The sequence below is a fragment of the Acinonyx jubatus genome, chromosome C1 (genome assembly GCF_027475565.1).
Source record: "Acinonyx jubatus isolate Ajub_Pintada_27869175 chromosome C1, VMU_Ajub_asm_v1.0, whole genome shotgun sequence".
NCBI lineage: Eukaryota > Metazoa > Chordata > Mammalia > Carnivora > Felidae > Acinonyx > Acinonyx jubatus.
In genome coordinates, this window is record NC_069381.1 from 207798418 (window position 1) to 207811069 (window position 12652).

At 42.0% G+C, this 12652-nt stretch overlaps 1 pseudogene; it reads left to right on the top strand.

Moving 5' to 3' along the window:
* Positions 1 to 11465: 11465 nt before the first annotated feature.
* On the top strand, positions 11466 to 12128 carry LOC106972299 (RWD domain-containing protein 4-like; annotated as a pseudogene).
* Positions 12129 to 12652: the final 524 nt, after the last annotated feature.

Below are 12652 nucleotides of genomic sequence, written 5' to 3' on the forward strand. Positions count from 1 at the left end.
TCCTTGGTCATGTGGAGACTTAAAAAACATGGGTCCTGGGGCGCCTGGGTGGCTCAGTTGGTCGGGCATCCAACCTTTGGCTGGGGCTCAGGTCATGATCTCATAGTTCCTGGGTTCGAGCCCGGCGTTGGGCTCTGCATTGACAGTGCAGAGTCTGCTTGGGACTCTCTCTCCCTCTTTCTACCCCTCCCCTGCTCACATTCTTTCTCTCTCTCTTTCTCTCTCAAAATGAATAAATTAAACCAACAACAAACAAACAAACAAACAAACAAAACAAAACATGGGTCCCACCTTCAGATGATATCCACCTGGTAGGGGAGGTCTAACCCATAGGAGAATTGAAGTGCCCTGGAGCAGGAGGAAGCTTTCTGGAATTGCTTGTGCTCCAAAAAACACAAGGAGCAATAAGGAATATTCCAAAAGTAAGCATTCGACTCCTACATTCTCTTAAGGAGGGACATTTTCTGCAACCAGGAGACCCTTGCCAGGGGAAGTAGGGCCTCTTGGCAAACACAGCCATGTTCAGTTCTCCCTGCCAACCCCCAACTCCCACCCTTTGCCCACCTCTCTTTAGCCCCACACCAAAGCCATTGGCCCTGCTCCAAAAGAAGACCGTACCCTAGGAAGGCTCCTCAACATTGTTGGAAATGATGTCACGTTCCCCCAGCTTCAGAATTTCAGCCAGTGCTTTGCAAACCTTAATGTGCATGTGAATCACCTGGGCATCTGGGTTAAAGAGATTCCAGTTCAAAGGGTCTGGGTTGGAGCCTGAGAATCTACATTTCTAACAAGCTCCTGGGTAATTGCTATACTGCTGTTAAGAAAAATTGTAAAAATTGATAAACATAAATTAAATATTCGTGAAACATCAGCAAAGCGTTAAAATGCTACCTTGTCAAGCAAGTAGCATAAACATTCAGATGTCAAGAGTGTATCAAGAGTGAGACTCCTAGACCAAATTCCTTTTTTTAAAAAAAGTTGAAGTTTGGTTGACACACAGTGTTACCCTAGTTTCAGGTGTACCACCTAGCGATTGAACAAGTCTATACCTTCTGCTATGGCCATGCTCACCGCAGGTGTCGCTACCCTCTGTCGCCATGGACTGTATTTCCCAGGCTACACCTTTTATTCACGTTCTTAAGACTTCCAGGAAATATTTTAAGTGTGAGATGGAAAAGTTGGAGGATGTTACCCGTATTTATCATTGCCTGGGAAATGATGCCACAGGTTTGTTTCTTATTTTCTTCCAAGATATTATTGAAACTGTGTTTAACTGCATTTCTGCCGCTTCAAAAACACGTTTTCAGGCTACAATGATTCATGAGTCTCCCATCATGTGTATTTATTAGGTGACAGCTCTTGCCGACAATGGCAGAGAATAAAAGGCTTCCGGAGGAAACAAGAGATCCAGGTGTCTGCTTTTGGCTTACGTGATGTCAGCTCAGTCCCATTGTACATTGGGGAGTCTTTCTTTTTTTGTGATATGACAACAGGCAGGGTCAGATTCCAGATCGTCATCTTATTTTAAAAAGTGTGAAGAAAACACGTGATTCCAAAAAAATTAAGAATAGATCATTTGGATAATAATATATCCTCAATTTAACACAGTTTATGAAATGAAGAAATGTACCATGCAAATGAGAAGCTATTTTAGCAGGGAAATGTTCCGCCTCGTCACAATTATTATTTGAATGTTTATTAGCAAGATGAGAAACTCAAGTCTGGACAATGTTGGAAGAGAAAAACAAATGGGCTCTATTTTCGCCAGACAGAAATTTAAAAGTTTCTCTATTTTTATGATATTTAACAAAAAAGTACATCTTTTGAAATGTTTGCATTTATATTAATACAAAATATAAACGTATGTTTACAGGAAAGATCACGACGATAAAAGAAGTAACAGATATGAGTTGGAATGAGCAAATGAGCAAACTGTATGTTCTAGATCTCATCACTTTCTGAGAATATCAGAAATAAAATCATAATGAGGACACAAAGGATTCAGATAATATATAAATAAAGTTTCCAACTTGGAATAATAAATGCAATACTCAAAAACTTTTAAAACTCAGCCAATAGACATTATTGTGCATAGCGTACGTGTGCAACATATAAGAAGATTGTATTTTTGTCTTCTTATCTCAGAAATATTGCTCAGTTCCTGGTATGCGGGCAGCTTTTAATAAATTGTTTAATGAATACATGACTGCATGAATGCCTGAAATTTCTGGCAGTTACAAAAAATATGAATAAAATAGAGCAGACGTTGGCAAACTTTTTCTGTAAAGGGGTAGGGAGTAAATATTTTAGGTACGCAGGCCATACAGTCTCTTTCATAAACACCCCGACTGGGCCATCATAGTGAAATCACTCATAAATGACAAGTAAAGGAAGGGGTGCGGCTGGTATTCCAACAAAGCTTTATTAACAAAATCAAGTTCCATGTAATAGGCTGTAATTTATTGACCCCTAAAATAGAGTCAAGTCCATCCTTGTCTTTAAAAAGGTGCAATGGGTGAAGGGAAAAAGAAACAAATACCAAAAACAATCTGAATAGGTTTCCTTCTACTTAGCATGGTGCAGGTGGTATTTAACTCATACTCCTTTTGAGAAAAACTAAAAGCTGGATTGAAAAACAAAAATAAAAAAAACTACATAAAAATGAAGACAACAACAACTACCAAGATTGCAGACTAAGGAGTGCAGCCAACACTTCAGGAAATGCATCCTGGTGAGCTGTAAATTCCCTCCCACGGGCCTTTCCCGGTATTTGCCAGCCCAAATGTAGGCAGCGTCCTGCCGGGGTGCTAAGTGTGGTGCAGTGCCTATCTGGAAGCTGTTACTACCAGGATGTGTTGAGATCATTACAGTACGTGACAAATTTAGAAAAGCTTCTAACAGAGCAATTTTTTGGTCCGTTTTACCGAGTAACTTTTAAAAATGGCCCTGTATTTTTATGTCTTTCATGCATTAAATCTTCTCAGGAATTCATACTTACTGTATTTTATAAAGGTATCATTTAAGGACAGATAAGACATTTTTAGCAAGGAAAATCTGAGCTCTTGGTGGTGACGCTAATCTCTGCAATCCCACCCGGAATGCAGTATTGCTTTGGATTTACTATTTTTCTAGGTAGAGGCAGTTTGAATGGCTTGCATTTGGTCTTTTTCTCCAAAGTAGTCCTCACTCCATGGGTCAGGGAGCCAGTGTAGGGATTCTGTTTGCTGTTAAGTACGTCTATGCCAATTATGCATTCGAGAACTTAGGAAATAACCAAAGATGGAATCCTGGATTCAGTGTAGTTAAGAGCCAGTATCTAGGAGTCCCTGAAAGATGCAATTTCCTTTTCCCTAATTCAGTTACCTTGCCAAAAGTCCATAGATCCCTTTGGGAGAAGACTGGAAGAAAGATTGCCAGTATAAACTTTCAGTAGTTTAGTGGGGTCCCCTCTTGAGGAAATCTGGCCTTCCTTTTATTGAAGGTGTTGGGTCTGTAAACTGGGTCATGCCTGGGAATTGCTTGAGGGGTCATGACCCTATTTTTATGATTTGAGTAAGACTTGTATTCACTTGATCTAGACGTTGTCTGTTTATACAGATCAAGTAAGAATTTAGTAGGCTTACTATCTACTTCATTTTTAGAAACACCGTAGGTCTATGCAAGACACGTGATTCTGATTATTGCTCTAACTCTGCTGTCCAGTGCGGTAACTACCTCCACCTTGCCTTTGACTGTTGAGTGCTGCCCCCTTGGTCCTGTCACCCTGGGGTGCAATTGCTTCCATCACATTTAAATATTCCCATTGAGTGGCCGTGGTTCCCTCTGTAAGGTCTGGCCCCCAGATAAGAGTGATCACAGAGCTCTTCTAGGATGTTGGGAACACCCTCACAAATTTATTGCTCAAAGTATTAGTGAAGGTATATCTCTTGAACCGTTCATTTGAGTAAGTAGATCTTAAATGACAAATCCATTCTAACAACCCCATCTGCCTGAGCCATTGAAACCCTTCTTCTATGTTAAACCAAGGGAAGTAAGACATTTCCAGTTTGCTCACAGTGGACTGTGCTTTGATCTATGCTTTTGTCTACTGGAGCCCCTTCTAACCCCCCAGCCTGCAACATTAAACATAGAATCTTTGCTTGGTGAGCCCATATCAATCAATTCTGCCTAATTCAACTTCACATTCCTTCTACTGTTACCCCATACCCTTCAGTGACCATTTCATATATGTTCTCCTGCTGTCTGTTTGTATAAATTGGAAAACTCTTTTCTTGGAGTGTTATGCCCTTCCTCATGGGTGCACCTCACCTCACCTTTAAGGGCCTGCTGGAACTTGAGTCAAATTAAGCCTAGAAGCAAAGAGAGGTGGTGGCAGTGGGTCCTGAGGAGACTCAGCCTGTCTTACGTGACGGCTGCCTCAGGAGAGGTGATTATGGTTTTGTCAGAAAACGCAGGGTTCATCTCCTCAGTCAAGTGGAAAGGGAGATCTGACTATGAATGGGGATGACCCTGCTCCTCTGATTGAGGAGGACATTTTGCTGGAGGGGAGGAGCCAATTCCACTGGGAGGAGGGAGGACTTCCCCACTGGCAAAGAAGACACATCAGAATTTAGGGGCTCACTGTTCCCAGCTTCATCAGTGCCTTCCCAGCTTACAGTATCCCATTCTTTCCAAATCAATGCCCTTACTTTAGCAGTAGACACCCTGTGAGGCTCACAGTTCAACTTGCCTTGTAATTCAGCAATTTCAGCCATAGGGCTTCTGGAGTTACGGCTCTCCTTCAGGAGATGCTTAATAACCAGGAATTATTTCTGGGTGTTTCTGTGAGAGTATTTCTGAAAGAAGATTGGCGTTTGAATCTAATGCTGAGTGCAGGGTATCAGTCCCCTGAGTACACCACATAAACTCAAGTTTGCATACCTTGGCTAATGCTCCCCTTTCTTCCTGGAAGGCACTCTTTCACATTCTCTCAGGTTTAGCTTAGTCATTTTGTTCCAGGAAGTCCTTCATGAGTTGTTGCCTTCTGCATCCCCTGTGATCAGGCTAAGTGCCTCACTGTATCTCCATAGAGCTTGGGCAACGCTCAACACCTAATAAGGGCTCAACAAATGCTTTTTTAATTTAGTTGAATTGGAAAGTATCCATGAAGTTAGCAATTAAGTGAAATGTAATTATTTGCCCCAAAAGACAGATTTCATTTAGCATATTTAAAAAGGGTTATGTATCCCCTTAGATGTTGCTGGAATATCAACATTATCACTGTTTCAGAAAATACTGCCCAAGAAACCAGACACTTATTCCAACTAAAACCTAAAGTCATTTCTGAGATGTAAGTTATCGTTGACATATATCTAAGCAATTAGGAGTCATTAAACATAACTCAATATTTGAAACTATGTTCCTTTTATGTCCTTCTAGTAAATCTGCTCTATGTTTTACAATAATTCAAATTTTTGAAGAGTGCGGTAGCCTGTTTTCAAACGTGGCATTGGAAGATGGAGCTGAGGGTCCAGAAGGCAGAGCCCAAAGCTGAAAAACAAAAATAAATAAAGGAATCACTCCCGGAAGGCAGAAATAGTCACAGGCTCTGCCCCTGCTGAAGGGACTCAGTGACATGCTCCCAGGTGGATTTCAGAATTAATACAAACCAGTGACTGCTGTTTACAGTCTCTCCTTCTGTGCATTGAGTGAGTTGAGGGCTTGAGGCACAGATGATATACGTCTTTTTTCTTGTTCACAGATGTCTGAATGAAGAGTTGCTGCGCCTGTGGAGTCTTCCCACATTCAGAGTTAATTAAAACGGAAAGGATCTGGAGGTTGAGCCCGATATCAAAATGGAGATACAACTTGGGGGAAGGCTTGAGAGTATTTGTCACGGGAGAAGCACGTGAACAAATTGTTGTAGCTGGAGGGTGGACTCTGGAAAATCGCTTTCAAAATGGCCACAGTGATTCTCCCATCCGTCTCTGCAAATCCTTTGCCATGTGACTTTCCCGTGTCTTCCAGCAAGAGGTGGAACCCTTTTCCCATTTCTTTAAATATGGGATGACCTTGTGCCTTGCACTGATCAACAGAATGCAGTGAAGTTACATCATTAGTGCATGTCCTCCAGCCACCCTACGGCTTCCGCTTTCACCCTCTTGGACTCTTGAACCCCCAGTGCTGTGGCAAAAACCCGGTTTACCCTACTGGAGAATGGTGCCCAACTGACAGCACCAACTACTGGCCGGGTGAGGGGTGCCATTTTGTAGCCTTAACCACAGTCAAGTTATCAGGCGAAAACAACTGATGAGTGTTCCCGGGGGATTGCAGCAGCACAACTGCCCCGTTCACCCACCCAAAAAATGTTAAGATGTGATCAACCACTGCCGCTGTTAGTCCCTGTGTTTTAAACTCATGTGTTGCACGATTTTAGAAACTTGAAAAAAAGTGTTTACCTAAATTTTAAAAATGAGTACATGGATTTGTCATACGTCCAGGTGATTTTACCCAATCAAGTGTTATTGGTGACAATTCAAAAATCAATGTTTGGTAACTGAACAAAGTAAGAGCTCAGTAAATATCTATTGAATGACTAAATCCATGTGGGCACTTTCAATCCTCAAATCAAGAATCAACTTATTTATTTTTTTATTAGTCAAGATTCTATGTCTATTGTTAGGCTTAAATTAATGTTTGTTTCTATTAATTATAAGCATCATAGTGTGGCAGCTTATTGTGCATTTTCCTTCATTTTTTTCCATTTTTTTGGAAGCTGAAAGACAAGAGTAATGATGGAAAAGACAAAAAAAAACCTGATAAAGATCGCAATCATAGCTTAATTTACACACTGGCTTAAAAGGTAATAAAATATCTTTCAGAGATTTTTTTTATGAGACCCAAATGTACTTTTGTTTAAATGAGGAGATTAGAAATAAATACTATGGGGGTGCCTGGGCGCCTCAGTCAGTTGGTTAAGCATCTGACCCTTGAAATCGGCTCAGGTCATGATCCTAAGGTTGTGGGATCGAGCCCTGCGTCAGACTCCATGCTGAGTGTGGAGTCTGCTTAAGGTTCTCTCTCTCTCTTTCTCTCCCTCTCTTTTTCTCTCCCCCTCTCTCCTGCTCATACTCTCTATAAAATGAAAGAAGGAAAGAATGAAAGGAAGGAAGGAAGGAAAGAAGGAAGGAGGGAAAGAAGGAAGAAAGATTATAGGGATGGCTTGTTAAAGTTTAATTGGCATTAGATTTACACTTTCAACTTTCAGCTCCCCTACTTTCTGGCATGCAAGCATAGCAGATAACCAAGCTTCTCTCAAGTGTAGTATCCTCATCTGCAAAATGGACACAGTGATATATGTCTCAAGTGATTATTGCAGTTTATAGACATTGAAGTGGTCAATAATGCTATTATTATTAATTCTCATTCTAGAAAGTTCTTTGCTTTAAATTGCAATCTTTCGCGTTGCATGTAAGCTGGCATGATTTCATAGACCAATGTAGGCTACATGACACAAAATGGAGGTTAGCCCCCTCAAATACTGAACCCAATCCCTTTCTGGATTACCTTTCTCAACTCTTGGAACTGGGAACCTAGAAACTTCACTTCCTAGAGTCTTTTCGAGCTCAGTGTGACCACACAATTCACTGCCGTACAACGAATGAGGTGCAAGCATTAGTGTGGAATTGCCTTCTTCTCTACTGTCTGTAATGTAGATGTGACGATGGGAACTGCAATAACGTCCACGTCACCATGAGGGAAAGTGAAAAGAATGGAAGCCCAGAATCGAAGCTAACAACCTCCTACCACTAGATCTATTGCTGTATGAGAGAAAGGATGTCCCTAGTTTCTTTAAGTCACAAACTGATCGAATTCTCCCTCGCAAGTGAATGCAGCCCCCAACTGAGACATTCCCAGTGTGTGCGGAATGGACAAAACGCTATTCTGGTCCTTGCTAGTCACGTGACATGCGAAAAAGCAACATGTGGGAACAAGGGTGGGTGAGGGAGGCGTCCCGCAGTTGAGACAACGCAAGGCCGAACACGGTAAGCACCTGACAGTCTTTCTGGCATAAGAGGCTACCGGTGGCCTTATCTTAGAGCCTTGAATTGTTTGGTAGTGGGTCACAGAATTATTTCTCTGTGGCCATTTTGCGTTGAAGAGAACACCTCAGGCAATTCAGCAGAGGCAGAACAGGACATACAAATGAATGAACATATTCCGCACTAAGCCAACGTCAGCACTATCTCCTTTACGTTGTGTGCTGGCAGAGAGTTTCCAGACAAACCCACCAAATAACTTTGACAAATAATTACAACTTGAAACTAAGAGGAGACTTGATCCTAAAAGTACTTTTAAAAAAAAATTTTTTTTAACATTTATTTATTTTTGAGACAGAGAGAGACAGAGCATGAACGGGGGAGGGGCAGAGAGAGAGGGAGACACAGAATCGGAAGCAGGCTCTGGGCTCTGAACCATCAGCCCAGAGCCTGACGCGGGGCTCGAACTCACGGACCGTGAGATCGTGACCTGAGCCGAAGTCGGCGGCTCGACTTAGCCACCCAGGGGCCCCCTAAAAGTACTTTTTTAATGTTTATGTTTGAGAGAGAGAGAGAGAGAGAGAGAGAGAGAGTACAAGTGAGGGAGGGGCAAAGAGAGGGGGCGGGAAGAGGGTCTGAAGAAGGTTCTGTGCTGACAGTACAGAGCCCTACGTGGGGCTCGAATTCATGTACCATGAGATCATGACCTGAGCCGAAGTTGGAAGCTCAACCCGCTGAGCCACCCAGGCGCCCCGAAGGTATTTTTCAAAGTCAGTTTTCAAATGCACTATGTCTACTAACAAATGTGGTTCGTGTTCAACGGTCTTATTTTAAAATAAACAAAAATAGCAGTAACCACTCGGCTAGGCATGTACATTTCATCACATTCTGGATACTGAGTTGCTTACTGTCAAAAAATAACTCAAGTCTAAGAAAATGTTTTACTAAAAACTGGCTTATAAGAATTTTTTGCTTTTTACCTCTATAAGAAAATTTCCAAATAACATTGGACAATGTAGTCCCTTGGAATATATGATCTCACGGTATTTTAAAAATAAAGTCCTGACACATTGTATTTTAAGAGTAAGAGTGGGTGAGCCATGAAAGAAAATAAAAATCTTGAGTTTCTTTGGGGTTAGAATTTGTTCTCTTCTGCATAAATAATTAAAAATAATCTCTCCCTCTTCTGAATTCAGTTATGGCAAATTAGGTAATATGGACCAAACCTCTTGCTGAAAAGTATAAATCACAAAGGATAAAATACATATTTTTAAATCTTACAACCATCAAATAAATAGCAAGGATTTACCAGGACACCTTATTGGTGAGAAAACAGGACAGCAACCTCGTAAAGCAGCAACCTCTACCCTGAGAGAATATGAAAATCTGGACCAATTTAAACCTCCATTTTGATAGCTCTGTGCAGGAACAGAGCCAAATTAAGGTCTAGAGCGCACGGAAGGTTGGGCATCCAACAGAAGGCTCAGTCCCATGATAAGCCGGAACCTGAGAGGTCTACTCTCTGAAAATAAAGGTGAATGAGACACAACACAGCTCCTCCAGAACATGCATGCCTGAATGTCCAAGGATGCTCGGCTTGTTGATTTGAGGTGCTCCCTGACTGGTAGTTCCCCAAGAGTCTGGCAAGAGCAAATGTAAATCTTCTGGAGGAAAGTGTGAAATCCTAAATCTCAAATTATTCATCTGTGTTCCCCCAAATACCTTTGCCAGCAAAGATAAGATACCGTATAACAGAACAATCTGCAAATAATAAACAAATAAATAAAACCTAGATGCACAAACACATCAGATATCTGAATATATCATAGCCCATGAAACCCATGCGTATTATGTTTAAAGAAATAAAGGTGATAAAGCTGAAAATAGCAGTCGTGAGCACAAAGCTGTAAAAGAGGTCAATAAACCTGAAAATGAAATAAAGACTATGAATAAAAATAGAGCTGGAATTTAAATGTCAATGGATAATGGGGTGAGGGGAGGCTATACTGAAAACAGTGCCACAGGCACAGGACACGGGTGGAATTGATGGGAGTGTTTCTTTCTGAAACAAATAGAATATTGCTCATCACAATGAAACATAATTTAATATGATGTATCATCCGCTGCAGACTCTTCTAGACCCATTCATCTCCCTTTTGTTGTTCATTTCATCTTTAAAGTTACCCCATCAGTGGGATAGGGAAGATGTGTTCATTTTCAAATGAGAGAACTCAGTGCATAGGTGTCTTTCAAAAATTGTCATTGGGGTGCCTGGGTGGCTCAGTTGGTTGGGCATCAACTGGATTTCAGCTCAGGTCATGATCCTAGGGTTGTGGAATCAAGCATGGAGCTGGGACCCTCCACTGAGCACAGAGCTAGCTTGGGATTCTCTCTCTCTCTCTCTCTCTCTCTCTCTCTCTCTCTCCCCCTCTCCCCTGCTTGCGCGCTCTCTCTCTCTAAAAAAGAAAAATAAATGTTGCCACTGCCTTTTTACTTAATTTCACTTGTAGTAATTTAAAGGTGCTTTGGAAACGGATCCATATCGTGCAGCTTGCTGGATGGGCGAAATTTGAGATTAGCCCTTAATTAGGTGTTTTGTCTACCTATGGATACAAACTGTATTTACAGTTTGTAAGTAAATACTAAAATTGATGGTGAGATGTTGATTTTCAGCCAAATAGACAGCACATTGCTGAGAGATATTTGTATTTCTAGGAAAATAAATACATGTGTATCTGAACTGTTAGGTGTGGGCGAAAGTGTTGTGAAGTCCATGGGTGGGTGATCCGTCCTGACCTGGCTTTCCGAGGTGAAACTTCCAGTTTGGGATTTATAAAGACACAGACTTCAGAAACCAATGAATAAAAAATCTATTTCCATCAGAATGTGAGGACACCATTATCCCACATCCTACGTGATATAGACAGAGACACCGAGGAAAGGCATTAGTTTTTGTCAATCAAAATTATGTAGGAGCAAAAGAAAAGGCCTCTTTGGAGGTGCTGCAACAACGCTATTTAAAGAAAAGAAGACAAATCTTAGAAATGATTCCCTGGGGCTCCCGGGGGGCTCAGTCAGTTAAGCATCTGACTTTAGCTCATGCCGTTCATCTCTCGGTTTGTGAGTTCGAGCCCCGCGTCGGGCTCTGTACTGGATTCCGTGTCTCCCTCTCTCTCTCTGCCTTGTTCACGCTCTGTTTCTCTCTCTCAAAAATAAATAAACATGAAAAAAATTAAAAAAGAACAAAAAAAGACATGGGCTCCCTGTTCACAAGTGGAGGCAACAAAAAGAGGCAGTCAAGCTTATTGGGAAAAAAGTGACTCCAAAAGTGTATGTGGCCCCAGTTGCTCAGCGCCCCACCCTGGGTGGCCCCAGCTCCCACCACCAGACCCCCCTTCTGGTGACTGGGTGATGCTCCAAGACCAAGGATGTCCCACGACCCACGTGATGTGTGCCAACAAGGACCAGGAGATGGAACGAAGCACGGTGTTGTGTTTATCAAGAGTTGAAGTTTCTGGTAATTAAGTCCAGTGCATTTCAACCTAGGAGAGGTGAATATGGTGATCCCAAAACCCTCTTAATGGAAAGTTCCTGGACAGAAACATATCCCCAAATGCCTCCAATGATTTCTATGAACGCCTTTTTTTAACAACACCCATATCATCAACTGTAAAGCAGAGCATGTTATTCAATCACAGGAAGCAGTGGAAGGTCAGTCTTGGGACCACTATGACTTACACATTGTTGGACAATGAAGAGCAGTTCATGGAGAATCATCATCCCGTTGATTCTCCGAGACCCATCAGCAGGACCGTCTCCGTTGAAGCTCCTACTACTGCCGCATCAGGTAAGAAAAAAGACAAAAAAGAACAACTTCGAAAAGCCCAGAAATGTAAATTGGCAGACAATACAAAACACAAAGGAGATCTTCCTCAAGGATGGGACTGGGTTGATGCGGTGAGGCATTTAGGCAAAACTGACTCTAAAGATGATGAATAGTGCTTGGAGTTAGAGACAAGAGAAGAGCATCATTTAAAGGGTAAACTGGGCTCAGGTTGCCTGGGTGCCTCAGGCAGTTGAGCGTCAGAATCTTGATTTTGTCTCCGGTCATAATCCCAAGGTCCTGGGCTCCAACCTAGATCCAGACTTGGATCCAGCTCCAGGCTGAGGGTGGAGCCTGTTCAAGATTCTCTCTCTCTCTCTCTCTCTCTCTCTCTCTCTCTCCCCTCCTCCTCCTCCTCCCCCCTCACTCTCTTTAAAAAAAAAAAAAGTAGGGGCCCCTGGGTGGTTCAGTCGGTGAAGCATCCAACTTTGGCTCAGGTCATGATCTCACGGTTCCCAAGTTGGAGCCCCGCCTCAGGCTCTGGGCTGACAGCTCAGAGCCTGGAGCCTGCTTCTCCCTCTCTCTGCCTCTCCCCTGCTCATGCTCTGTCTCCCTCTCAAAAATAAATCATTTTTTTTTTAAAGTAAACTTGGTTCAAAATCTTTTGTAGTCTTTTCTGGCATTGAGGTGGCTTTTTTATAAAACAGATTTTTTTTTGCCCGTGGCTTATATAAAAAAATGTTTTATGCTGAAAGTTCACAAAGGGATCTGGTTGTATTAAATTATTTTCACAAGCTTGCCTTAATAAAAG